Source organism: Manacus candei, unplaced genomic scaffold (assembly GCF_025592945.1).
Source record: "Manacus candei isolate 608988 ecotype Guabito, Panama unplaced genomic scaffold, ASM2559294v1 h1tg000026l, whole genome shotgun sequence".
Lineage (NCBI taxonomy): Eukaryota > Metazoa > Chordata > Aves > Passeriformes > Pipridae > Manacus > Manacus candei.
In genome coordinates this window covers 7,274,707-7,283,669 of record NW_026138074.1, presented here as the reverse complement: position 1 = coordinate 7,283,669, position 8,963 = coordinate 7,274,707, and the positions used below count along the sequence as shown (strand labels likewise).

General features: G+C 43.9%; 1 protein-coding gene across 2 annotated transcripts in view; it reads left to right on the top strand.

The window, feature by feature from the left end:
• The first annotated feature begins 1,546 nt into the window (after nucleotides 1–1,546).
• Nucleotides 1,547–8,963, top strand: part of LRRC3B (leucine rich repeat containing 3B) — a 44,559-nt gene continuing 37,142 nt past the window's right edge. The window contains exon 1 of one of the 2 annotated variants that reach the window (XM_051789069.1): nucleotides 1,547–1,803. The gene's annotated coding sequence lies outside the window, so the exon portion shown is untranslated. The remainder of the gene's footprint in view (nucleotides 1,804–8,963) is intronic. The other variant, XM_051789070.1, reaches the window with a different exon arrangement.

Sequence of the window (8,963 nt, the reverse complement as noted above, 5' to 3'; positions counted from 1 at the left end):
AAAGTCTGAAAATTGTTTCCCATTGCAGATAATACAAGGCTGGTAGTTCAGTCATGGCTTCTTCTGTCTGTCTTCACTGGCTTTGTGACACAATCCAACACACTGCACGTAGAAATGCATGCTCATGTACTATGCTTTTGTTTTTTAACTGATTATGTCTTCAAAGCTGGGTTGAGTCAGTCAGTGAGAGAAACATGTAAGGAACTGATGAAAGTGATTTTTATCAAGTTTCTTTGCATTTTTTATTTCCTCTTACACTAATAAGAATGTAAAACGACAGGCATAGATGAAAGTGTTCATAAATCAATTTGCAATAATTCTTAGGAGCAAAAAGAGCAGGTTTTGACATAACACAAAGGCCTGTTCCTACACTATCTTGCTAATATCATTCAGACATATTACTCAGGAAGGTAAATATTTACTTGTGTAGAGACTCACAGATGGAAAATGGTATTTAGCAATGTATTAGTTTCAAGTTTTCCTCCCCCCCCTTCCAAAGACCACCTGTATGTGGCCACAGTACAGGTCCTTCTGACTTAGGAGTTTCTTTTTAACAACGGCCTATATGGAGATAAACCACTTTGTATAGTTAGAGGCAAAAAAACCCAAACAAACAACGCCCCAAAAAACCAAACCAAAAACCAACCAACCAAAAAAATAACAACAAAAAAAACCAAACAGAGGAAATCCAAGCCAATTAATTTTCTGTTCCATGCAGCCTCTTAGGCAGCTTTAACCTTAAAGCAAACCAGCTACCAAGCAAAAATGGATCTTTCTAAAACCCATCTACCCGGGTGATTTCACCTGGAGACAGGCAACAAAATTCTTTACTGCATGAGATGCATAGAAAGTTTACTTTGCAGAGCCAGAATAGAAAAATGCACAACAGAGAATGCACGTTTGAGTGAGAGAGGGAACCAGCTGGTGATGTTCCTTCAAATCTCTGTTTTGACAGTCCACGCAATTGCTGCAACACAGCACATTTCACAGAAGCACCTCTCAGAGAATTGAGTCGCTCCGGTAAGAACCGTGGTAAACCCAAAGCAGGGTCTGAATAACTGGATCAAGGCAAAAAGTTGGTGAGGATCGGCGCAGAGTAAGTTCAGCTATTGTAGGTGAACTGTGCTACAATACACAAGTCTGCCGAATAAAGTGTTATACATTGGCAATGACAGCTGTTCATTCAGACTGGCAAAACAATTAACCTTATTCGTATTTTGCTGGGGAAGCTGGCGGGCACTGGGGGGAGCAGAAGCACCCTCTTAAGGCACCCCGCGCCCGCTGCGGTGCTCCCGGTAGGCAGGGCTCTCTGCCCCTCGGCACCCCGCGGGACAGAGCGCTTGTGCCCGCGCACTGGCCTCCACCGGGCGGCCCTGACTCTGCCCGCGGAGCTGGAGGGTGAGAGCCCTCCGTCAGCCCCAGTGAGGGACGGGCAGCATCACCCGCCCCGGCCAGCACCTCCCCGCTGTGCCGTGGGAGCGAGAGGGAGGTCTCTTCCTTCGCTCCCTCCCCGCCCCGCTCTCTCCTCCCTCCGTACCCGCAGCCGCAGCGGAGGGGCAGGAGGGAGCGGCGGCGCGGCAGCACAGCCGCCCGGCGGAGGCAGCAGGGCAGGGCGGGCGGTGGCCGTGCCCGGGCCCCGCCGCCCCGGCCGCGCCGCCCGCAGGCTCCGCCCGTCGCTCCCATGGCGCGGCGGCCCCGCGCCAGGTGAGGCTGCGCTGCCTGTTGCGCCGAGCGGAGCGGAGCCGGGCGGAGCAGCCGGGGGCAACAGCCGCGAAGTTTTGCGGGAAGGCGCCGCGCCGCGATGTGAGTTGCGGGGCCCCGCGGCCGCGCTGGGGGGACGGCAGCGCCGGGAGGAAACTCCACGGGAAGGGAGCGAGGGGGAGGCGAGCAGCGGTGCTGCCGCCGAGGGGCTACCGCCGTGCCATGCCGTGCCGTGCCGTGCCGTGCCGCCTTGCCTGGCACTGATCGGCGAGGGCCAGGGGAGATACTCTCTCCCCCTGCCCGTGCTGGCGAACCTCGGGTGCCTGTGAGTGCTGGGGGCTGACGGGGTCGGAGCTCCGCCGAGGCAGCGGGGGATGGGGAGGGAATGAAGAGGCGGAGGCTGCGGGAAGGGGGCTGACACCCCCTCGCTTGGGAGCAAACGAGGGATTTGAGACCCGTGGCCCCCGGTCCCGTACCGGAGCGGCATCAGAAAGGCGAGAGGAAAATAAAGCGCCCCCCATATATCTCCGCTCCCAGGGCGCCTGGCCGCTGCCCCCGGCCGTGCGCGGGGCGCGCTGCCGGAGGTCGGTCGCGCCGATCAGTGTGCGGGCGGCGGCCGGAGCGCGAAGCGGAGCTGGCGGGGAAGGGGGCGGTGGAGGTGGAGAGGGGTGGGAAGACGCCGTGTGTGTTGCCGTAGGATTTTTCCACTTTGAGGTCTACCAAGACCAGTTGCTACGGATCAGGCGGCTGTGGCTGCGATGGGGAGGAGGGGGCATCTCCCTCCGAACGCAAGCAACAAATGGCAGCAGCGGGGGCAGCGGCGGTGCCTGCTGCGCCCAGGTGAGCTGCGTCGACCCCGCTGCACGGCGAGGCACCGGGCGGGACCGTAGCGGGTGGCGCTGGGGCTTCCCCGGGGGGCAAATGCCCCCCTCCGGGGCGCAGCCGTGGCGGGGGATGTGTTGCCCCCCGGCCCCGCGCGGGGACCGGCAGTCGGGGGTCCCGCTGCCGTCCCGGCGCCCCGAGCGGTGCACGGCAGCGACCTTAAAGCCCGGACAGAAATGTCAGGATCGCTTGTAACAACTGGGTGCTGGGTACTCGGTGTTTGTGGGAACCGCGGGCTCTTCTCTCGGCTTTCTGGCGAGCTACACATCCAGAATTTCCCTCGCCAAAAATTTGGAAAATGCCTCAGATGTGCCAATGGGAATTCTTTCCTTTTTGGCTTCTACCTTCAAAAATTAGAAGATTTTGGAGTGCCTGATAGAAAATGTCAAAGTAATTCAGGCTGCAGGTTATCACCCAGTCTTTCTGATTGTCCCTAGATAGCAGAAATGGTGTGATTACAGAATAAAAACAGCCAAATAACTTGAAAAGCATAAATAAACTTTCTACTTAAAGACTCAGAATGAAAACCAAGCAAACAACATTTAGTGCTCTTCTCAAAGAAGTAATCCCAGAGGTATTTACATGTATATGAAAATAACAAAATAAGGCAATGCTTATGAGATTACTGTAATTATTTAAAAAAAATAATTGCCATGAGAAAATGTTACAGATTTGGAAAGGAAAGGAAAATTACCTCTTTCCGAGCTGAAAACTCCGATGTGATAGCCTTTTCTGAATGCTGAAAATGAACGGGAAAAAATTTCTTCTTGTAGTAATCTGTCTAATAATTTGTACATTTAAATTGCAAGGTGTGCGTCATGCCCTACTGAATGTGGTAGCTTGAAGGCTTTGATATAGAACACCACAGTGTTCATATGGCTTACCCACTGATATTGTTCTTAGTAATTTAATTAGAAAGGACAGGCACACAGTGGGCTTCTAGTTTGATTTAGAGGGAAAGTAAGCTGTAGAATGAACTAATTTGCACAACCTTTGTTATGTTCAGAGTCTAATTTTCTAGTTTAGTTTCTAAATAGTAAAAATGCTTGGAATTAATTATAACAGTGTGATTGCTGCAGCCCTTACTTGTGCAAGTTGCTGTGGGTTTCTGTGGGATTACTTCTACGGGTAATACCATGACGACTCAAGATAGCAGGACCAAACCCACTGTCAGAGAGTTCCAGCGTACGACACTATGTAGGAATGTGCTCATTGGTGCTAATGAGATGTCTTGAATTTTAGTAAGAGAAGAATGTGAGGTTAAGTCCAGATCTCTTACATTTATTTAGCTATTGCTGGTTGGGTCAATGAACCCTGATCTTGCCTTCCCTGAGGTCCGCTGTAAAATTTGCACTGACTTCAGTCCAACTAAAATGAGCTTCTGTGTGTGATTGTAGTTTTCAATTGCCTTAGGGAGAGTTGAAGCTGCTCAGCATCTTGCAGATCAGTGCCTGAGTGAATGAGGAGGAGGATTGTACCTGCAGCTATCAAAAATGAATGTGGTGTGCCTCAAATGAGAGACTAATCAAAAAAGAAGTATAATTTAATAGGCATATAAGTCTGTGGTCTGGATCCAGTTCTGAGCTAATACAGTCTGTGAGAGCTCTGCCATATATAAACTGAATAGCAAGACTTAAGGATACATTTGTGATTTGTCTCTTCCATGTGCTTTATTGGGCTCTATTTCAAATCTTTTAGGAGGTAGGAAACTCTTCCTCTTCACACTGAAACACTGTTAGAGTAACTAGAGTAACAGAGCAAGTGCATGATATGTCAGCTCAAGAAATATCCTCTTGGCAGGAGAACTGAAATTTATAAAATTCCACTGTATTCAGAAGTGCTAACTCAGGTGTCTAAAGCTAGAGAAAATGTACTGTTTCATTACAAAAGCACCTTTAGATGTTCAGCTAAATAATAAGGTACTTCTGGGTCTTGCTTTTAAGGATATTTCCTGTCACTTCACTAGGAATATTTATGGAAGTAACACAAGGATACATGGCTCACTGGCAGGAAGGTTTTAAACTTTTTTATGAAGTGGATGATTTAAGCACGGAGGAATATGTGTAGAAATATTTGTTGTTACCATTTCAGTTAATCAGAAGATGAACTAAGGAAGGTACTTATTCTCAGAGTGGAATATTGCATCCTGATGATTTACAGGATTTGCACATAACTACTGTCCTTGTCATCTGCATGAATGGTCTTTGGATCAGCCCTCATTAGAGAATGTAGATTAAATTAGTGTTCTGTGGCTAGCAAAAATGTGTAAATTTGTTTGTAAGCTTAGAGAAAGCTCTTATGGAACAATTTAGAAACTTACAATAATGTTAAACAGAATCTTTTTTTAAAATGACAGTATTTTGTGCCAGGAATAAATTATTTGAGTTCATGGAATATGTAGCATTTACTTTGGCTTGTTTGGCCAAGCATTTTAAAATTATATTTTGTTTATTAGTAAAACTAACCTCCAGAAAGTGCAATTTTAGTAGAGCACTTCAGTCTTGTATGAATCAAATGTCAGTATGTCTACAGAAAGTACAAGCAAAAAGGATATAGGAATTTCTCGGCACATTCAATAAGTATTTTAATAGGGATTACAGTCTGCAAATACATGCATGAACAAGGTGTACCTTCTGCTCTTAGATCCAATGTCCTGTGGGTGAAGTAGCATCAAATTTAGGGTTGTTCTGGTGAATTTAATCTCTGCTTCTAGTTTAAGTCCAGCTCTTTTCATAAGTAGTTTCTGTGCCTCCGTCTTTCTGGTGAGTTTGGTAGTCTGGATGTACAGCAGATTTGTGGGTGCATCCCAGAGGAAAAAAAGAGTATGATGTGGCACCAGTTTTACTTGCTGCTTCATCAGAGCTCATGGTTCAGATGTACAATTGCTGAACCCACTGTAGAGGAGAATCTCATTATTTCACAACAATTAAAGATGTATGATCGAGCTTCATGGGGATTTTTGTGGGTAACTGGTGGCTGTGTCTGTATTTGCCATTGATGACCTGCACTGTTTACAGCATTTGTATCTAGCACTGGCTTGCTTTACACACTTGGTTTGAACTTTGAAATATAAAAGCAATGCTTACTGTTACTGAACAAGAAAGTATCTTTTATCTCTCTCCACCTGGATATTTAAATGCTCCATTGAGTACCTTCAGCAAGCAGATCTTTTTCAAAAACTGGCTTATTTCTGACTGAATTTGGCAGTGGGCATGGGGAAAACCTTTTACCATAAGGATCAGCGCAGCTCCTGGGTTCTGTTTTCCATCAGCAAGGAAAAGGCAATGATTGCTGAATTAAAATGGTATTCTTTCTCTGGAGGGTATGAACTTTTGTAGGGATGAAAGAAAGAGAGGAACCAAATGAGAACAGATGAAAAAGGCCAGATGCTCTCAAAATAGAGGAGAAATAGAAGACAGCAAGGAGAAAGGTCGTGGCTGAACTATGTAGCTTGACTCTTGAAGGTTGGGGTGACTGGTGGGGTTGTGCCATAGGCCTCTGGCTCAGCTCCGTACTGTGCCATGGGTTTGCCATGGACCTTCAGAAAAGATGTTTTGGTCAATTTGAGTGAGACTAGAAGCCTTGCTGAGGAATTGAATTTGGCTTTTTCCATCTCAACTCCACAGACAGAAAGTAGATAAAAATGGCTCTCGAGGAAATAGGACTGGTAAAAGGCCTTTTCAGAGATACGTTGACCTGAATAATTGGTCTTTTTACTTAAACAGAGATGAATATTGGCACTGCAGATCTTGATGTACTTGATTAAGGCTTACCTTTGCTTTTCAGGGTCAATTCAGGTGGTTAACATGTGTTTTAAAGAATTTGGCACTTCATTAATGACAGTTTCATAAAGCTGGTAACTTACCCTTTGGGAAGAAGAAGAAAGTTAATCTGTGCTTGCCAAATAGCACTATAAAGATATGCTAACACGAGAAAATGAAAGGTGATAGAAGTGAGTGATAGCACATAAGTGGGATGCTACTCTGACTTGGAAGCAGGAAAGCAAATGGAGTCTATTTAATTATTTAAGGAACAATAAATGAAAAGTCCAGTTATAAAGTGACAGTAAAAGGAGAGACAAACAGAATTTTAAAAAGTTAGAAAAGGGAAACAACGCATAAAGAAAGTAGAAGGTGGACAGGAAGGGATCAAAGGTCAGGGGATGGACTTAAATTTCCATGGAGTTTTCAATTGGAAAACATTATCTGTATGAATCTGTATATTGTGGCACTTACATAACAACCAGTAGTTTACTCAAATTGTGAAAGTCTGACACAGTGTTCTCCTGGCAGGTCACTTCACGTTTCTGCTTCATCCTTCTGATGCACAACCTCAGTTAATAGGGCATGTGCTTTTAAAGATGGCATGTCTAAGGTGGCAGTCTGTCCTAAGAGGTATAATTTGTGGACGTTATTTTTAATGGTGTTATCATTTACCTCTGTTAAAATTGCTTTCTCCACCAAATCATGGCATTGATTTTAAAGGGAGTATTTTTTTGCAGTTTACCAAAACTGGGTTGCATACTTTTGCAACTGTTCTAAGTAAAGTTACTTCATATGTAAAGATCATGAGTATTCAGCATTTCATTACAATGGTTGAATGACTGGGTGTTTAATATGCCTGCACTGGGAGTTAGTGGGGCTTGTGAACAGTGTGTGAGGGCTGTTTCCCTCACCTAGATTACAAATGTGTATCGCTTTAGCAGAATTTGCTTCATACAAAGTTTTCTTGTAATACTTACAAAGTATACATTTTTAAGTGCATGTGAATAATTTGCAGCAAAAGGGTGAAGCCTTTGGACATTCAAATGAATCCATGGTGTTTGGCATTGTAAGAGCATTATAGTTAGAAGAGAAGGAAAAGCACTGGGTGAATAGTGTTGAGTTCAGACAAGTACTCCCTCGCCTTTAAGAGCACAGGCCAATACTTCTTTCTCTTGAAAGAGGAACTGCAACAAAAATTGTGTATGAAGTTGCTTGCTATATCTTATTGATGAAACTTCAGCTTATCAACATTAAAACTAAAATAAATTTAAACTATTGGTGTTTTAATTCTTGACTTTTTAACCCATTTTTATTCTGTGTTTGGCAATGAAAATTGTCACAATCTCTTTAGATTTCCATTTCAATTAATTTTATTTTTAATTCTTTTAACGGTGTTTTTGTATTGTTTTCAATACAATTTTACCTTAAGAAAAAGAAAAAGGCAAAAACTCCAAAAAACCTTTTCTCACACTTTTAAAAACAGATTCTGTAGTGCTTTTTTTACTCCGAAGATTAATTTTGAAATGGCAAAAATGGTATTTGCCAAGAACAAAAATCTTAAAATTAGTATGTGCAAATGTAGGAGCTTCAGAAGAGGGAAGATACTCAAAGGCAGAAGACTGTTCACAAGACTGGGAATCAGTAAATCCAGGGGTCATTTCTTATAGTAAGTTTAGCTAGAGTTGGGTTTGGTTTTGGGTTAGGATTTTTTTCCTAGACGTACTGTAAATGGTCTTTAAAATTTAGCTTGATTCCCATGTTTTATTGTTAGTAGTGTCAAAAGAGAGAAAGACCCTTAGTTCTTTTCTTCTGAAATGAACTTAACAGAGTACAACTACCATTGCAACCTTCAGATAGTGTGAGTGTTTCTAAATGTCCTTTTTGCAGTTGTTTTCACCTTTGTTGACACCGAGTCATTGAGATAGGAGTTGGTGACTTTTGAATGGTCTATTTTTAAGAAGGTTTGTCACGGAGTATTACTGTTTCAATATGTGTAAGTCCCAATCTGCATAAGCACTAAAAAAGAAGGCATGTATCAGAGGTCTGCTTCTCATTTGGAGGTTTTGCTGTTCTCTGGGTGTCCCTGGTCCTGTCCTGTGGGTGGGAGTACCAATTTTCACTCTGCTGCTGCAAGGATATCCCCTATCTTTTAAAGCTGAGAGATCCCAAACTGGAATATTTTTTCAAAGAAATTATCTACATCAAGTTATAAAATGAGATACAAGTGGGAAATTGTTGTTTTGTAGGATCTTCTAACTTAGAGGGAAACAACTCCCCATATTTCAGATCACAGTATTTCTCAGACCTTTACTTGTCACTTCTTGCACACTGCATGTAACCAAAGCACACCAATCCAAATAGAATAAGAACATCTCAGCTGACTGAAAAGCAGCACATGGATGACAGCATGCAGTAAACAGGCAATCCTTTCCCTGTATGTATTGAGGCTGCAAAGCTGACATGTCATGTCTCTACAGACCAGATTGCTGATCCCATTCTTAGTTATAAGCAAACTGTTGTTATTGAAAGGTTAATAACTTCTGTTGAGAAAATGTGTTGGTCATTCTCTGTTTCCAGGGTATTTCACAGTTTTTGGCCTTTGACAGAAAACGTTGT